This window comes from Pelodiscus sinensis, chromosome 19 (assembly GCF_049634645.1).
Source record: "Pelodiscus sinensis isolate JC-2024 chromosome 19, ASM4963464v1, whole genome shotgun sequence".
Taxonomy (NCBI): Eukaryota; Metazoa; Chordata; order Testudines; family Trionychidae; genus Pelodiscus; species Pelodiscus sinensis.
In genome coordinates, this window is record NC_134729.1 from 22713553 (window position 1) to 22731220 (window position 17668).

At 56.4% G+C, this 17668-nt stretch overlaps 1 protein-coding gene across 3 annotated transcripts in view; it reads right to left on the reverse strand.

Annotated features, from left to right (window-relative positions):
• The window catches only part of SEMA6B (semaphorin 6B), a 90064-nt gene that overhangs the window by 59982 nt on the left and 12414 nt on the right, over positions 1–17668 (reverse strand). The window contains exon 1 of one of the 3 annotated variants that reach the window (XM_075903048.1): positions 8604–9190. The exons of the other annotated variants lie outside the window; for them this stretch is intronic. The gene's annotated coding sequence lies outside the window, so the exon portion shown is untranslated. Of the gene's footprint in view, positions 1–8603; positions 9191–17668 lie in introns of those variants that run through there. 3 annotated transcript variants of the gene reach the window in all.

Here is a 17668-nt window from a genome sequence, read left to right on the forward strand (position 1 = left end):
GGGGCTTCAAAGTCATGGTCTGCGGGTGGGGTAGCTCCGCCCCTTCCCGTTTAGCCCCGCCCCTTCCCGGCCGGCCCGGGCTACTTCACAAATTTTTGAAGTGGCCTCCGGGCAAAAATGATTGCCCACCTCTGGAGTGAACAGAGCAGGGAATCAAGGGAGCCTCTCCCGTTGCCCCTTCCCAGCCTCTGACAAACAGAGGCCGGGGCCTCTGTCCCTGCACATCCTGGCTAATAGCCATAGATAGACCTAACCAACGTGAATGGATCTCGCTCTTTTTTGAACCTTGACTATCACACTTCTCTCCCCTTTGAACAAGGGTGGGAGCTAGGCCAAGCCCTCCTCTCCCCCTTGATACAGGGCCATCAGGCCTCCTGCATCTCCCGGCTTAGCCAAGCTGCCTGCCCTACCCTGGCAGCCTCCAAAGGCCCTGCCACTTGCAGCTGAGCCTTCCTACAGGAGGAGGGGGATGTGCTTCGATTTAATATCAGGGCTAAGTGAGCTCCAGCCAGGAGACTTGATTCACGACTCCTTAAATCAACAAGCCACCATGCGGCTCTCCCCAGCTCAGCTCTGCAGGCTGCTCCCGAGCGCCTGGTGGGCTGACTTTACTGGGAAAGTTATTACTCTTCCCTGCCGTGCCAGGTCTGGGAGGGGAGCGAGAGCAGGAGGTGGTACTGTCCTGGATTTCACTGGAAGCACTGTGGCAAGGGGGCGGGGGGAGAGGGGCAGGCTGTTCAGTGGTTAAAGCACAAGGGAAGGGTATCGGAACTCCTGCATCCCATTTGCAGGTCTGGAGTGAGGGGGTAGCATTGTCTAGTGGTTAGAGCAAGAGGGGGCAAAGGAGTCAGGTAAGGCCCCCCCCACCTGATTTTGGAAGCTGTTTCCATGCCCAGAGAGGCAGGCATGGGCTGCCTAGGGGGTGGGGGGAGGAGACCCTTGGGGGAGGCTTCAGCTGATCAGCTGTCACTTGGCTCCTGCTGCAAAGGGAGCTAGAAGATGCGTACGGGCCCCTCGCAGCCTCGCTCCACGGCAGGTGGCAAGGTAGCACTGATGTCACCGCGTAACCGGAGCCGGCGCTAATGGCAGCTGTCAGCATTGCACAGAAGTGGGTTTGAGTTTTATTCCCGTGGTGACGTTAGAGGAATCTGCCTTCCATTGAGGAATAGGATTACTGCAGACCCTGGCCCACAGAGGCCCCTGGCCGGGGAGGGTCTAACAATGGGGGAAATGAGAAAGCTGCCCCCTTTTAACAGGGTTTCCAGACAGGGACAGACCCTGGGGGCAGCGGACTGCCCAGCAGGGAGCAGGTGGAAAATTACACCCATCCTCACACACGCTTGGCAGGAGCTCCCTGATTAAAAAATACAACATCGTGGGAGTGACCCCGAGCCACAGGCGAGTGAACAGACCAAAGAGTGGGGTCTATTCCCAGTTCCGGGTGGAGAGTAGAGCCTAGTGGTTATAGCAAGGAGGTGAGCGTTTCCTTGGTTGCGTTCCCAGCTCTGGATAGGGAATGATCCCTAGAGATTATAGCAGCGGGACTGGGCGTTAGGGTTCCGGGGTTCTATTCCTAGCTCTGATTCCTAGTGGTTAGAGTGGGAGGGGACTGATGCCTAGTGGTTAGAGTGGGAGGGGGTGCTGGGACTCAGAACTCCTGGGTTCTATTCTGACCTTTCGATGCCCCCCCCTCCAATCTGTATATTCCTTATCACCCTTGCATCAGGAAAATGTCCCGTGCTGTCCAAAGCTCGCGGACAGCAGCCCGTCCGTGACCCATTTGAAACAGCTGCAATCCCCACGGCACTGCCAGACGCGTGAAAAACTCTGCGTGGCCACCACGGCTGCTGCCCGGGTATCGGTTGCCAAGTGGCGGCAGCAGAGGCAGCCTGCACAGCAGCGGGGAGGGGGGAGCGCAGGCAGCAGCAAGGAAACCCTTGGTATTATTATAGACATGTGCACTGCCAACCTCCTCTTGCTCCTTTCAGAAGCCAAGATGCCCCCGGGGAGACAGGCTTAGAAGAAACGGGACCACAGCCCAGCAGGGTAAACGATCCGGAGGGAGATCGGAGCAGCTCCACGGCGGAGCCGGAGATTTAGATGGCGATATGACCCGCAGGCCAATTTGCAGCGGAGAGTGGATTTTAAAAGCTTGGCTTTGCCCATAATGGCTCATCACCCGTAACCTTTGTAGCCATCGGCACGTTGCAACCAGCAGTAACTTACCGCTGCTATTCGGCGGCGAACCAGCCGACGTGTTTATTTCCCTCCCGATCTACGGCTGCGATCAGAAGCCGTGCATGAAGATGACTAAGCCTTGGCTAATTTTCTATCCGTTCTAGAGAGCAGACATTTTTATCTATTCCGCCTCAAAATAGAAAACCCTGAAAAAAGGAGAGAAAACACAGGCATGCACTCCTGAGCCTGAAAAGCATTTCATTCCTTAAAACCCGACTTGCTCTGTAATAATGTGAAGTGTCCTCTTCCAGCCGCACCAAGAACAGACTTCAAAGCAATCAGGCCAAGAGAAACTGGTTAGTCAGGAACCAGCTGATGGCAGGCACGCTATTTAAAAACATATACAGGGGCTCCAACTTATTATCTAAATATCTAAATTGCCTCTTTTTTAATAAGGATAATGCTGGATTTTATTTGAGGTTTGGGGTAATTTGCTTGTTGGCGTTAGTTGGTAAAGGAATCAGCGCAAATCACTACAGAGAGGCAGCAATTATGTATGCTAATGAGTTCCTTATAAGCACCAAAAGTAAATGCTCACATAATGAGTAGCTGAAAGTGCACACTTATAGCAGCTGAAAGAGAAAAAGCGTGAGAGAGAGCGGGTATGCATAGAGCTAGGTAGGCTTCTGACAATAAAGTAACCTCTGCAGTGTCAGTGTGAGCTGTTAAACCCGCGGCTGCATTTCCCCCCAGCAGTGGCTGCATTTCCACAGGGGTGAAATGATTTCTACAGAATACATTCCGCAAATCTCACACAGATCTTCCAGAATGACAGGCACTCTGCAGCATAAGCCTCAGATGTTATTTATTACACACGTAAAGAGGCAGGCACGTTACCACAAATTTGCCAGGCAAAACTCAGCAAGTCCGTAGCCTGCTAAAGAGTTTCTGACTCTAGGCTGGCTGGCGAAGATGCAGGGGCTCTAATGAGGGGCAGGGACGGCACGCCTGGGTTCTAGGCCTGACTGACACCGCTTCGTTCTGTGACCTTGGGCAAGTCCCAGAAGGCTCCTGGTTTCCCAATTTGCATAAAAGGGCTAATGACAGCCTGAAGCATAATTCAATAATGGCCGACATGTGCTTTGAGGTCCTCAGCTGAAGGGGGGTAGACATGTTGGTACAAGCACCGCCCGATAAATCAGGGTTTGTTCAGGAATGGTGCTGGGGGAGGGGGGTTCAATACCTCAGTTTCTCTCGTGGAGGTAAATCTCCCCAGGGAAGAACCTGGTTGGAGCCCCATGGAGTCTCGATCTATTGTGAGCCCCCCCAGATGGGGGAGTTGCCCCCGGGGGTGCTAACAGCAAAGGCCTGCTCCACGTTGGCGCCTGGGTTGCAGCTGCCACCGTCAGGCACTGGGCGCCATGGGAACTAGGTGCCTGGTTCAAGGCTCCGGCAGCAAAGGGGGGTAGGGTCAGGCTCAGAGGTTTCCGTTTCGCCCAGAGTCGGCCCTGCTGTCAGGGGATGGGTCAGATGGCAGGGCCAGGAAGCAGCTGCTCTCCTGCTGGGAGGGTGGGAATGTCACCCCAACCAGCTGGCAGGGCGATCCACGCGACCTGCCCTCCACAAGACCTGCTGCTTTCCCCCAAGGGAGAGCTACGAAACCCAGGGCGGCAGGCAGGCTGGGGCCCCGACACCAGGCCCCAACAGACGCCTGGCGCCAGGGAGACCTGGGCCCCAACAGACGCCCAGCACCCTGATGCCAGGGAGACCTGGGCCCCAACAGACGCCTGGCACCCCGACGCCAGGCCCCGACAGACGCCTGGCACCCCGACGCCAGGCCCCGACAGACGCCTGGCACCCCGACGCCAGGCCCCGACAGACGCCTGGCACCCCGACGCCAGGCCCCGACAGACGGCCGATGCCAGGCAGGCCGGGGATCTGAGGGGGTCACGGTGGGCGCTCTGGCATCAGGGCAAGTTCAGGCCTGGCACGATGCTGCTCAGAGCGGCCTCCCAAAAGCAGGGAGTCCGGAGCCGCAGGTTAATTACTCTGTGACTCGCAGCAGCGGCACCTCATTCAGAGCCCCTGCAGCAGTCTTGCCGTGCTCCCACCTGGCCCAGGGCTCCTTAACCCCCGGAGCTGGATCCAAACGGGGGGGCAGCCTGGGCGGTGCGGGGCCCTGCAAACCCAGCGTGTGGCCCGTTCTCCTCTGACACTTCCCGGCCAGATCGAATGACCCGGCTCCCGGGCCAGACAGCTCCAGGAGTCAGGGACCCACGCATCCAATTACAGGATCCGCTTACCACTGCTGTTTATAGGACACCCCTCTCAGTCCCCCCCCCACACTTGGCAGGCTCGGTATAAAACATTAATCACATCACGCTGCCTGCCTTCCTCCATCAAGAACGAAGCCGTGATGCGGTGGAAGGGGGGAGGTCTGGGAACCCGGGTGTCCTGCCCAGCTCCGGTGACTCCCATTCACATTCCTCAGCCATAGGGTCAATCGGACGCAGGCTTCTTTCTCCCTCTCTGCCTTGCCTGTTTGGGCCATTCTCTGCCAGGCACCACCCCAGAGGTAGCTGCATTTCAGTGGCAGGTGGAGCGGTCCCTGGAGCTCATGAGATGGCTTGGGATCCGTGGAGACCAAAGGCACACCCTCTCCTCCAAGTTGGGGTCCCAGTCCAGGCCCCCCTCCCCACTGGCCCCTCTCACTCTCGGGTTGCTAGTGTTACTCCATAAGGGCCAAATGGGTTTGAAATGGCTCTGGATGCTTTCTGGAATAGGGGGCCAAGGTGCTCCGCCCTTTTCCAACAGGGCCACGCCTCCCCCGTCCACCCCCAGGACCGCAAGAGCTGCAAGAACTTTGCGACCACTCCATGTGCAAGGTGATTCTGGGCCGTGAGAACCCAGGAAGGGGGCCAGTGGGGCTGGTTGGGGGGGGTGAGAAAGAGTACAGGTGGGAGGGGAGCGGATGGCTTATCAATGCAGCCAGGTTTCCATTCACGTGAGCGACAGACACACCTGCAGGGATGAGCTTGGATGTTCCACGCCTCGGAAGGAAAATAAGCCAGGCCTAGTGGTTAGAGCAGGAGACCCGGAGCCAGGATTCCTGGATGCTCATGGCCCAGCATCACCTTGCGCATGCCAACCTGGGCCAGGGTGCAGCGGGTATGAACAGAGAGGAGCCCCTCATGTGCCAACCTGCTGCCCAGGCCTATTCCCCCAGGATGAGCTCGGAGCAGCGGAACGGGGCCAGGACCCAGGCCCCCTGGTGACTAACCAGGGCCCCCGTAGAAGTCGGTTCTCGCTGAGCCAGGAGCTGGCCAGTCCTTGCGGTGCAGAGAGGGGTGCTGGCGGCCTGCCAGCTCCGCATGCCAATTTGCATATTAAATGCACATCCATCTGCATACTAAAGATCAATTTGCATGGAGGAAGCATCTTGAACGGCACCGAAAGCTAAACACCAAGTGGCCGTGGGAGAGGCCTGTTCCCAGCGGGGTCTTGACGGGTCCATTCCCGGTGGCGGGGCTCAGATCCCCGGCTCCACGGCTGCCCTCTCGCAGAGCAAAGCACCGTGGGAAATGGAGTCCCCTGCCTCCGCTGCAACCCACCGGCCCTGACCCTGCTGCAGGGGATCCTGCCTCTCACCTGGCCCCGGGCTGGAGAGATCAAAGGGCCACGGTGGCCACGCTCCCCCACTGCACCCCGCCCTCTCTAGCGGCCCAGCTAAAGGATGCCCATCTGTGGCGGCAGGTACCCCCCGATCCTGCACCCCCGCCCGCAGCACGAGGAGACTCCGCCAGCCAGTAGAATCGAGGGGGTTTCTCGTTTCTCGAGGATACAGCCCAGCACAGGGCCAGGCAGCCTCAGACCCCTTGGGGTCGGGTCCGTCGCCCCCCTCAAGCCCCAGTACTCAGCTTAGTCTCCTCTCCATGTTTTCCCAGGCAAAACTGCCCAGCTCCCAGACCCTGCCCCCCAGCCAGGTGGCCGTCTCCGCCTCCCTTCCTGTGTCTCTCCCGCTGGGAAGAGCCTCGTCATCTGCTCAGGCTGGGACTAGGTGTCTGGCCAGTCCACAGGTGGGTGAGTCCGTGGGAATCACCTCACAGCGCAGGGGAACCCCGGGTTACAGGGCAGACACCCCCCCCCCCCTCACACCATCCCAGGTGTTTTCCCACCCAACCTGATGCTCCATGGCTCTAGTGCCAGGCTGACCCCGCCCAGCACAATGACGATGGCCTGGGGGGGTCTCCCCCCCCCACCCGCACGCTGTTGTGCAGGGACAGGAGGGGGCTGGATTGCAAAGCTGACACCCACGGCACACTGCTCCCCTAGGACACCGCTCCTCCCTTCCCCACGGCAACAACCCTCCCTTCCTCCGGACTCTGCCTCTCCATCCCAACCCTGGGACAAACTGTCCTCCCCTCCCATTACCCCCCCCATCGCTCCTGGGTACCCTGCCCCCCATTGCCATCCAGCCTGGGCGCTGCCACACTTGCGGGTGTTTAATTCATGAGGCCGCAGCCCTAGCCTGGGCAGCAACAGGTCCTCAATAGGCTCGGTGGCAGGGCCCGTAAATAATTCAGGAGGCTGCTCCGTCTCCCCGCCTAGCAGCTCGCTGGATGCAGCCGGCTCCGTGGCTAATTAATTTTAATTACCGTCTTTCACTGTTTGGAAATTGGGCAGGTTTGCAAGGGGGGGAAAAGAGGGGGAAATCCAACCACGGTGAGTTGCAATTAGGGGGAACAAAAAATCCTTGCAGCGCTCAGCGACTCATTTCAAGGAAATTAAAGTGTCATTTAAACCGAGCGTATAATTAACAGGGCTGAGTGGGGGAAGGGGGCCCGTGCGGCTGGCTTGGGGAGGTGAGGGGGAAACATGGGGGGGGGGAGCTGATGGCTTAGAAATGCAGCCTGGTTTCCTTCCACGTGAGTGACAGACACACCTGTAGGGATGAGCTTGGAGGTCCACATCTCGGAGGGAAAATAAGCCAGGCCTAGTGGTTAAAGCAAGGGACCTGAGCAAGGGTGCCTGGGTTCTCTTCCTAGCTCTGCCCCTGCAGGCTGCTTCACTCCACCCTGCCTTAGATTTCCCCCTCTGTACAAGCACCGGCCCGGATTCCTTGTCACCGTCTGCTTTGGAGGGCTATCGCCCCCAGCACAAAGCGGGCGGGAGGCCAAGGAGCCCGGCGAGCCAGGACTCCCAGTGTCACTGAGCCCAGCGGTCCATGGCCTGGCGATGCTGCTCCACCGCCTGCTGCCTCACTTTCCCCTTCCCAGAAAGGGAGCGGACGGTTCTGACACCTCCGGGGGCTGGGAGGCCGACCAGGGGTGTCCGTAACACAGCCTGAAGTCCTAGCACCTGGCCCACCCTGCCCTCTGCCCCTGGCGCTTCCTCGCCGACCGACCATGCCAGGGCGGGACTAGCTGTCTGGAGCAGCAGGCCCTGGGGTACACGCGGGAAGGGGATGCTGGAGAGTGGAGGAAGCCTGCTCAGCAGGCCTCAGCTCTCGGCTGCCTTGGTCTCAGGGCCCAAACTGTGCTCCGGTCTGAGCTGCCCTCTGTGAGGCCTCCTTCCCCCTCACATCCAGCTCCAGGGCCACCACACCCGGCTTTGAGGGCTGCCCTTGTCCCCGGCCCCCGGATACCAAACCTCATCACCTTTTTCCAAGCCTGGCCCGGCTCTGCCCCTCCCTGCTTAGCCGCCCCGCTCTCACTCTGTTCCCCTGGTCCTTGTGACCAGCCTGGTCCCTCCACATGTGGCTGCCGTGAGGGAGCCACACGGGACTGAGTCCACTTTACGGACTGGCTGCTACAGCTTGTGCGGACGAGCCGAGACGCCTGAGTTGGGCCTGTGACAGACTCAGCTCCCCTGTGGATTGGCACCGAGAGAGAAGTTCCCGCCCTCCCCACCACCCTCCCATGAAGCCCTTACACGAGGGGTCCCTCTTTTCACCAGGGTCCTACGCCCAGGGTGAAATCCTGGCCCTGCTGAAGTCAAGGACCAAACTCCTACTGGACTTCAACCCCCGTGTTTGTGGTGGTGATGATTTGCACGGCCGTAGCCCCTAGGAGTCCCAACCACGGAGCAGGCCCTGGCTGCGCCAGGCGCTGTACAAATACAGAACACAACGGCAGGCCCTACTCCAACACGCCTCCAGCCAACGGAGCGGCCTGGCCTTGCTGCTGGCAGCCAGTTCAGGCCCCCGCAACCCCTCCCAAAGACCATGTCCAACGGCTACACCACTGCGACCCACTCTGCTCCGTGCTGTGCCCATCCCCCTCCGCGCAGCCAGGGCTGCTCCCTCTCCTCCCCGGACAGCGCCCGGCGGGCGCGGAGACACAGGGCCCGCCGCAGCCCAGCCCCCTCACACTGGAAGGCAACGGCCCGACCCGGCTCTCGGGGTGATGAAGCTAAAATGGACTCACCCTGCTCGGTTGGGGGTCTCGCCAGCCCCGCGGTCCGGGAGGCATCGTGGGTTTGTGATCCTAGAACTGGGCCCTGCAGGAGTCACCCTGTGAAGAGACAGGGCCAAACGTCTGGGGAGCCCTGAAAGGGGCCTCGGTTCTGAGGATCAACAGATGCGGCGCCTCTCTAACTTCCCCTCTCCGCAGGGCGGCCGAAGAGACGGTGTCAGGCCCTGGACAGGAGCCGGACAATGAGCAATGAATTAACGGGCCCCCAGGAGGGGAGAAGACTAGCAAAGGCAGCTGCTGCAGAGAAGGCAGGAACCCAGGAATCCGGACAGCCTTGCTTTAACCGCTAGGCTTCGCTGTCTGATGAGGCTGCGACAAAGACTCAGGAATCCTGATTCCCAGCCCCCCCTCCTAGTCCAGCAGGACAAACTCCTCCGCTAAGGCTGGAGCCGCATCCCTGGGTACGTCTCTCGTCTGGCTCCTCTGCGGACGCGTTTCCGCATCTGGCTGCCGCTGGCCAGCGCGTGTGTATAAATATCCTGCGTGGAAAGCAATTCAAATCCCTGCAGCACCAGCCCTTCCGTGGCTTAATTCCCGCGCCCCACCCACACCCCCCCTTCTGCTCAGCGGGTCCTGGGCAGGTCGTGCTTCCCCAAGGGCTCTGGCTGCGTTTCCTGGCAGGCTGTCCACGGCCGGCTCCCGGGGGTGAGACCAAACCCTTGGATCTGTCAGAGCAGGCTGGCTAACCCCATCCACCGGCTCCAGCTCGCGGATCAGGAAATCCAGGGGAGGGGCAGCCGATTAAGATTACTTTCCTGGCAGAGTCCTCAGGAGTCACCCTGCAAAATACGCCTCTTCAAGGCGGGACTCGTGCCTGGAGTTTGCAGGGTTTCCTCCTGGCCTGGCTCCTTCTGGATTCTGCACGTTCATTGCACAAGTGGAAGCGAGGGGCCGGGAAAGCCAGACACGGAGGAGGGGTCAGTGGCGGGTCCGTGCCGAGCGCTGGCCTCCCCTTTATTTTCCCGACGCCCCCGACAATAACAGAGCGACACGAGGGACCGCCCACCAGCGCGCAGCACTGGGAGAACAAACCAGTCCAGCTCCTAGGGAACCCTACAGCCACAAGCCAGCATCCACCGCCCCAGCACCCAGGCATGACAGACCCTACAATAACAAAACCGCACCTAAAGCCCCAGTGGGACCCTACAATAAACCATTGTACACAAGCACAGAGCTAGCCGGAAACCCTACAATAACAAGCAAGCACCCAGAGACTGATGCAAAGTGAGAAAGGTGGAGGGGGGGAGCAGCATTAACACACTGCTCCAGCCGCCTTCTCATTCTTTTAAGTCCGAAGAAACATTGATTTTGCAGTCGGTTTTATTTCCTCTTTCGTCTCCTCTGGAATGGGTCAAACGTTCTCTCGGATTGCTCCGAGCCGAGGCGCCAGGGGCTTCATTGGAGATGTCAGTGCTTCCAAACACGTATTTGTAGTAAAGTAAGATGAAGTATCCCCTGGAGCGCCTGAGACCCCCCCGGGCTGGGTGTGTGGCTGAAGAACCCAGGTGCTGGTCGAGGGGGCTGCTGCAGACTTTGCTGGAGCTTTAGAGAGCCATCAGTCGCATGCCCTGGGCCCGGGGCCACCCGATCTGTTCCCTCCACCAAGCAGTGGCCTGGATATTGAACAGCAGGGTGAAGGAGGGAGGCAAACAGCTTTTGCTGACTCCGACAAGGCACGGTCCTTCCGCCGCTGCGCATTGGGGTGTGCTACAGTCTTCCCCTTTGGACAGGGCGATTCTCCCCATTATACAGGTGAGGAAACGAGGCCCAGAGAGACACAGGCGCGCCCATGCTGCGAACCGGAAATCCCAGCCCACGGGGACACACCCGCGCTAGCTCGTGCCGAGTCAGGAGGTGGAAAGTAGCACAAACACAGTGACTAGCTGCCCAGCGTGGGTTGTGTGACTCAGGGCACCTGCCGAGGGTGGCCAGCAGTGTGTGATCAAACCTGTCTCTAGCACGACGAAGGCAGCTCTTGTCACACAGAAGTGAACTTCACCCACGCGCTCTACACTGACGGGAAACCCGTCCTGCCTGACAATGCAGAGAACCAACAAACTCACCAGCCAAGCCACGAGCCTGGAATTTGCCTCTCGGTGCTTCCTCCCCATCCTCTCCCCCAGCTTCGTCCCAAGTGGAACATACCTGGCACGAGGGCACAATCAGCTGAGCACTTGGCCATGGAAAGGGTGCACAAACTCCCTGCTCCCGATGCTGCTGCAGCTTGGATCCAGGCCGCCGCAGCTCCAGGGGGCTAGGGAGACCAGGAAGCCGCATGGAGGTGGGCGCAGGAAAAGCAGCTGGTTAATTCCAGGTCAGCCGGCGACCCAAGACTTCATCAGCCCAGCTCCTCTCTGAACTCCCGGGACAATCCATGACCCCACAGCAACAGCAGCAGGCTGGGCCAGAGCAATGTCCCTGCCCCGCCGCCTACCAGTTCCTCCACGCCCCACGAGGTGGCTGCATTTCTGCGGCGTCACCGGTGCCAGTACGGCTTGCACAACACTCTCCTCTGACGAAAGGTGTTGCACCAACGCAGGACATGCTTGTTAACGAGGCTGACATTACCATTAGCTGGGGTGTATTATTAATGCCGCGTGCTCCGCACCGCGCGCCCTTCCCACGCTGCAGCGCCACCGGGGCAGGCCGGCCTCCTCCAGGAGCCAACGCGCCGAGGTCCCCGCGGCGGGCCACCACGCGGAAAGATCGAGAGCTGGACTCCGCAGCCGCCACTTCAAAGGCTTCCCACTTGGCATCTGCCCCGTGAGCTGTCAGATCCCATTCCATTACTGACTGGGGGAGCGCATGGCAGGGGCTGCAGGGAAATCAAAGCTGCAGCTGGGGACACCCGCCAGACAGGCACGCGGCACCCGGCTTTGTAATAACTGTGAACGACACTGAGACGGAGGAATCTCGAGAGCAAAGGTGGGAAGGGGAACCTGCATATGATCTCCTAGGGCGCCTAGGTCCCGTGCCACGCCCGGCAGACCGGAGAGCAGCTGGTGTTAATAAATATTATCTTAAGGCTCCTGAAGCGCTTACGGAATTCTGTCCACAGTAATGCAATGCGCTGGCTCCTGCGCCACCCTCGAGTCGGATCCCGCACACTGCCCTCTGCTGGCTGCAGTCGGAACTGCTCCACTGTGTGTCATGCACCTTATACGGAGCATGGTCCTGAGCTCAAGCGCTTGGGGCCTTGCCTGTCTCCGCGGTGGGGCAGATGGCGGAGAGCTCAAAGCCGTGGTGGATGTTCACAAATCACGTCACCCACCACTGCAGCCACCTCTAGGGAGGAGGACAGCATAGAACAGAGAGAGGGTGGGGCAAAAGAACTGAGGACTTTGTAACAAACCTGCGCCAGGCGCTCCTCGGGTCTGCACAGAGTACAAGCCTGGACAAGGAACTGTTCAAAGGAACCAATGAAACAGGAGCAAGGAACCTGACAGTGCTCTGTAAAATCTCCCGCTTGGCTTTTGAAGTGTTCTAGGAAAACCCTCCACACAGGGAACTGCAGCGAACGCACCACCCCAGGGGATGACGCTGACCCTGCTGGGCCTTGAACCTGCTGCCCCAAGGAGCGAGGTATTTCCAGCCGGATGGGAGAAGGCGGACATGCTCAGTTGACCCTGACAGTTCCCGGACAAGCCAGGTTGCTGGCTGCCAACGCCGCACGGGAACAACGGCGCATTGTTCTAGGAGTCCAACTGCACGAAGCTGCCTCCCGCCTACGGCTTTGGAAGGTCAGGTGCTTCCTTGCTGGCCTAGAAATAGCTCATTGTTCTCTGCCGGGAGCCGTGAATCCCGCCTGGAAGGAGCCCAGAGCTGTCACCAACTGCGGCCATTCCCCACCCTTGCCTGGACACAGCCCAACTGTGGCTCTCGTTAACGGCCTCCCATTAGGAACGCTGTGCAACTGGGGGCAGGGACCAAGTCTGGGACGTTCCAGACCACAACCACCAGCCTTTACCCTTGAAAGGAGAAACCTAACAAATGGGGAGTACTTAGGAGGCTGTTCTAGTGGCTGAAGCCAGCCACTAGAGGGAGACATGGTCACCCTCACTAAGGGTACGTTTACACTGCACGGCTATTTCGAAATAAACGATTCCGGAATAGTTCTGAAATAGCACGTCTACACTGCAGGCTTCCCTAATGTAGACGTGCTACCTCGATTTAGAGTCCCAGGAGGCACCGGGGAGGAATAACTTAGAACGGCCCCGGTGAGGGGCTATTTCGAAACAGCAGCAATGGAGCATCTACACAGGCCTTATTTTGAAATAGCTATTTCGGAAGAGGTATTATTCCTCGCAGAACGAGGTTTCCAGATTTCACAATAAGTTGCCCATTATTTTGCAATTATTTCAAAACAGTGTTTGTCAACCTTTTTTTTAATAAAGTACCCCTTTAAAAAAATAATCATAGGTACCCCCAGTACCTACAGGTTACAGACAGACAATTTTTTTTCTGCCATTGCAACACATTTGTTTAAACAACTTAATCATAGCTTGGCAGGCGATGACAGTTTTGGGTGTAGAAAGTACAAAAATAATAAAGTACTGTAAAACTTAAAAGAAAAATCCAGTTGTCTCCAAATTTCAGGTGTGTTGACGTACCCACCTAGACTTCTCTCAAGTACCCCTAAGGGTTGAGAAACACTGTTTCAAAATAATGGAATGGCTGTGTAGACGCTCACATTGTTATCTCGAAATAACGGTGCAGTGTAAACGCACCCTAAGCGAGTGCGTGAGCTTTGCCTTCTGAGAGAGGGACCCCAGTGCCAGGTAAGGGTCTCACTACCAGCGAATTCGCAGTCGTCCCTGTCTGCGCTACTTTGCATGACTATTCATGGCACCAACTCATGTGTTGGTGTTCTCCATTCCTCCCAGAAGCACTTGCCTACTTCTCCAATCAGAGACCAAAACTAGTGCCATGTGACTCATCTGACCAATCCCATCACATTGCTTGACCAATCCAAATATCTCGAATCCGAGGACAGTAATTCCTTATTTAACACGTGCCCGCTTAACACGTTTTCGTGATCGCACTTTTTTTTTTTTAGGGAACGTGTTTTGAATTACACAACCGTCCCTGGAATAACACGATTTCTCCAGCCGGCCCATTGCTGGCGGCTGCGCGGGGCTTCCTTTGCCTCCCTAAAAAGAGGCAGAGGGTTCGCCGCTCGCCGCGCCGTTCCCCGCTGACTCCCCCTCGCCGGATGCCTTCCCCCTCTTCTCCGCCCGTTTGCAGGCCGGTGGCTGGGTTTCCCCAGCTGGCCCGTCGCCGGCGGCTGCACAGGGCTTCCCCTGCCTCTCTGCAAAGCAGCGAAGGGTTCCCCAGTGACCCCCCCCTCTAGATGGAGTGCAGGTCCCGGCACTCGTCACAGAGGCATACTCCCAACCCAATCCCCCTCCCCTCCCCTCCCCTTCCCCAGAGCCAAACACCTCCCCTCCCTGCTGTAACCCAGTCCCCTTCCTCCCCCAACCTTATGTTCCCATCTCAACAGACACCACCGCTTGAAATGCAACCCCCACCTTTTCCATTATTTTCAACGGGAAAATTGACCCCGCATAACACGTTTTCACTTAACACGATCATTTTCTGAAACACAGCTATAGTGTTAAATGAGGAATTACTGTAGCAAGCCATGGCGTAGAAGAGAGATCTCTGTCCAATACATATGCGTCATGATAACACCAAACCGGAGAGGTTAAATCAAGATGGAAGTGGCAAACTTATCAATAACAAGGCCAAAGAGGCAGAGGCGTCGGAGAAATATTTCTGTTTGAGGGAAAAACACAATACAATCTCATCAGATGGGGACAATAATACTTTTTCCGTTCTACTAGTAGCTTCTGTTTAACATCCTCCAGAGATATAAAAGTCAGATATTTTTAAATCAGCAGAGCCAAATAACCCGCACACAAGAGTTTAAAAAAAAAGAGTTGGCCAAGGAGGATACTGGACCATTAATGTTGATTTTCTCTAAGTCTTGAAGTACTGGGAAAGTTCCTAAAGACTGGAAGAAAGCTAATGTTGGGCTAGGTTTTTAAAAGGATAAAAGGGGCCGACACAGGTAATTATAGACCTGTCAGCCTGGTATTGATTCGAGGTGAGATAAAGGAGCGGCTGAAATGCAACTCAATTAATAACGAATTAAAGGAGGATTACATGACTAGCGCAAATCAACATGCATTTATGGAAAATAGATTCTGTCAAACTAACTTGCTATCTGTTTTGGATGTCATTACAGTTTGGTTGATAAAGGTAACAATGCTGCGGTAACACAGACTGTTCGCGGGCATTTGACTTAGTACGGGACGACATTTTCATTAAAAAAACTAGACCGACAGAAAATTACCAGGGCTCACATTCGAGGGATTAAAAACTGGCCAGCTGATGGGTCTCAAAACATCACTGTCAGGCGCATGTGTTTCCAGTGGGGTCTTGCAGGGATTGGTTCTTGGCCCTATGCTATTTAACATTTGCATCAAAGAGCTGGGAAAAAAAATTCAGAAGATCATCCCTGATAAAGTTTACAGATGATGCAAAAAGTGGGGGAGTGGTAAATTCTGAAGAAGACAGGTCATGGATACAGGGTGATAGAGACCACTTGGAAAACTGAGCACACACAAACAGTAAGGCTATGTCTAGATAACGCATTATTTTTGAAAGAGGAATTTGCAGATCTTCTTCTGATCTCACTTTTGAAAGCAGGTCTTTCGAAAGTGAAAGTAGTCTGGATACTTTTTTTGGGAAAAAAACTTTCGAAAAGCCGCTCTTCCTTAAAAAATGAGGTTTACACATTTTCCTCGAAAAAGGTTTGTTTTCCCCCCTCGAAAAAACTGCGTCCAGACTACTTTCACTTTTGAAAGACCCGCTTTTGAAAGTGAGATCAGAAGAAGATATGCAAATTCCCACAGAATTTGCATATCCTCTTTCAAAAATAAAGCGCAGTTTAGACATACCCTAAGGCTGTGTCTAGACTGCAGGGTTTTTTCGAAAAAAGTAGCCTTTTTTCGATAAAACTTCACCTGCGTCTAGACTACAGCCGCGTTCTTTCAAAATTAAATCGAAAGAATGCGGCTTTTCTTTCGATGGCGGTAATCCTCATTTCACAAGGAATAACGCCTTTTTTTGAAAGTGCTCTTTCGAAAAAAGGCGTTCGTGAATGCAAACAGGGCTTTTTCGAAACAGAGCATCCAGACTGCCTGGGTGCTCTCTTTCGAAAAAGCGGCTCACTTTTTCAAAAGAAGAGGTTGCAGTCTAGACGCTCTCTTTCGAAAGAGGCTTGTGGTCTAGACATAGCCTAAGTGTATTGACGCAGCTAACGGTCTGTATCTCCAGGAACATGGAAGGCAGATTGTACTTAAAAGGCAAGGGGACTCTGGGAAGCAGGGACTCGGGAAAAGACTGGCGGGTCGTGGTGGATAACGAGCTGAATACGAGGTCCAAGGGTGATGTGGCTACAAGTAAGACTTGCTCTCTCTTCCCCCCTCCCTCTTGGATGCGGATTCCTTCCAATATCCCCTCCCCTCCACCCCCCACTCTCTTCTCCGCTGCATGGACCATTCCCTGAGAACACTTCTGAGACAGATCACAGATGCTAAGCTACTAGAAAAAAAACCCCCAAAGGCTTCAAAGCCCTGCTGCTCTCACCATTTGCCCCACAACACGCTCTTCTCGTGGATGCAGGGGTCTCCCCTCATTGCCCCACCGTGGCCTGGCTTGGCGGAGGGCAGGGTTGTGAAGGGTTGGCCTGCCTTGTGGATGCGCAAGGCAGGCCAAGTGTGTGGATACAAGCGCAAGAAACGATGGCCAAAAAAAAAAAATTATTGATTCAAGCTTCTGGGGGGAGGAATGGTTCAAAGCAAGCGTGCCTTTGAGGAGGATTTCAAAGGGATTGGGAAAGAACAGAGTGGAGATCTGTGTGCGTTGCGCGTGCGTGTGCTTCATTATCTGTGTGCATGCACATACCCAGCCGTCTTTGTGGGTCTGCAGAGTGTGTGCGCAATCTGCAGGGGGCGCGGGTGCGTACATGGTTTGTTATCTACGTGAGTATGCCTATACCCCTGAGTTTTATGGATGGGTAGTCTGCTGGGACTGTGCGTACAAATATACAGCTCAGTTTTGCATGCACGTCTGTGCATCATTGTATTTGCGACTTGCACATGTTAGTGTATGTGCGCGCTTAGCCTTGGGTCTCTGAGGATGGGGCTTTCCTGGGGGGATGACACGTCTGAGCACACTGCAGCGCGTAGCTGTGTGAATTGTATGCGGATGCGTGTGGGAGAGGCTTTGCTCACTGGCTTTTGCCTCCGGCTCTGCCTGCAAACCTATCACCGCGGGCCCGAATTTATTTGCCAGTCAAAACTCATCACACACTCATTCCGGGGCTGGCGCTCCGCCGCTTTCCCAACCTGACCCAACGTGCAGGTCGCATGGCGCTGCCTGGCCATCCCCAACCGGCTGAGCAACACTCTTTGAATTTGGATGGCAGGCGCGACCTCTCCCGAGCCGCTCGCGATGACCTGCCTGCTAATACAAGGCGCTCGCTTCGCAATGGCTCCTGCCCAGTGCTAGAAAGTGAATGCGGGGCTCTGGGGAGCGGCAGGGTGGAGGGAATTTGTCCCACAATTCAGAGGAATAGCCAGGGCCAGTGTCCGCTGTATTCACGGGGCAGGGGGTGTGACGCGTCGGTGGCGGGTTCTGTGTGTAGCATGGTGCGTCTCTGTGTGTAGGCAGCTACGTAGTGTTGGCAGGAGTCTGGGGACCGGCGTGTGCCAGGGCGTTTCTGTGTGTAGCCTCCGGGTGTGTGCAGGGTCGTGTCAGGCCCATCTGCTTGAGCACGCTTGCGTGTGTGCGGGAGAGTCCGTGTGTGCTCCACAGGGGCACGTGTGCGCACGCATGGTGTGCGCGGGTCTCGGGGAGCTGAAGGCATGAGGGTGGTTTGTCTCCCTCTGGGGGCAGGTGGGTGGACAAAAGGCAGAAAAATGAGCCCAGTGGAGCAAGCTAAATTGAGG